A 641-nucleotide genomic window follows, 5' to 3' on the forward strand; every position below is an offset into this window, starting at 1 on the left:
AAAAAAAAAAAAAGGTACATTAACAGGGAACTGCCAAAGGTTCAAACTGGATTCAGATGAAGACATGGACCGAGGGATATCATTGATGATGTCAGATGGACCTTGGCTGAAAGCAGAGAATCCTAGAAAGATGTTTACCTGTGCTTTATTTATTTATTTTTATTTTATGGTTTTTATTGTGGATTGAGTGAAAGTTTACAGGGCAGATCATCAGTTTAACATTCAACAAATCATACACCTTGTTTCATTACAATGATTTTAATCCCCTCCATGTACCATCAGATAACATTATTTAGTATTTCTCTGTATTCACTTTCGCTCTTTTTTTTCTTTTTAAACTCAGGCATATATAATAATTTACACCACCAAAAGGCACATTCTGCAAGTCTGCCTCCTGGCCGCCAGCTCTTAGTCCCTCTCTTCCCATGAATCTAGAGTCCTCAGCTGCTCCTCCTCTCCATGACCCTATCTCTGCCTTCATCTCTAGTATCGCTGCTTCTCTGGATAAGGTCTCGCATTCTGCTTGTGCTCTTCTCCCTTGATGGTCCCAGGGTCCTTTGTTTCTGGACTGTAAGATTAACTACTCCCCCGTTTTTGTTACAAAACTCTACGTTTATAATCGTGACAGTCACAATTAGTCA

The sequence above is a fragment of the Chrysochloris asiatica genome, unplaced genomic scaffold (genome assembly GCF_000296735.1).
Source record: "Chrysochloris asiatica unplaced genomic scaffold, ChrAsi1.0 scaffold00156, whole genome shotgun sequence".
In the NCBI taxonomy this organism is placed as follows: Eukaryota; Metazoa; Chordata; class Mammalia; order Afrosoricida; family Chrysochloridae; genus Chrysochloris; species Chrysochloris asiatica.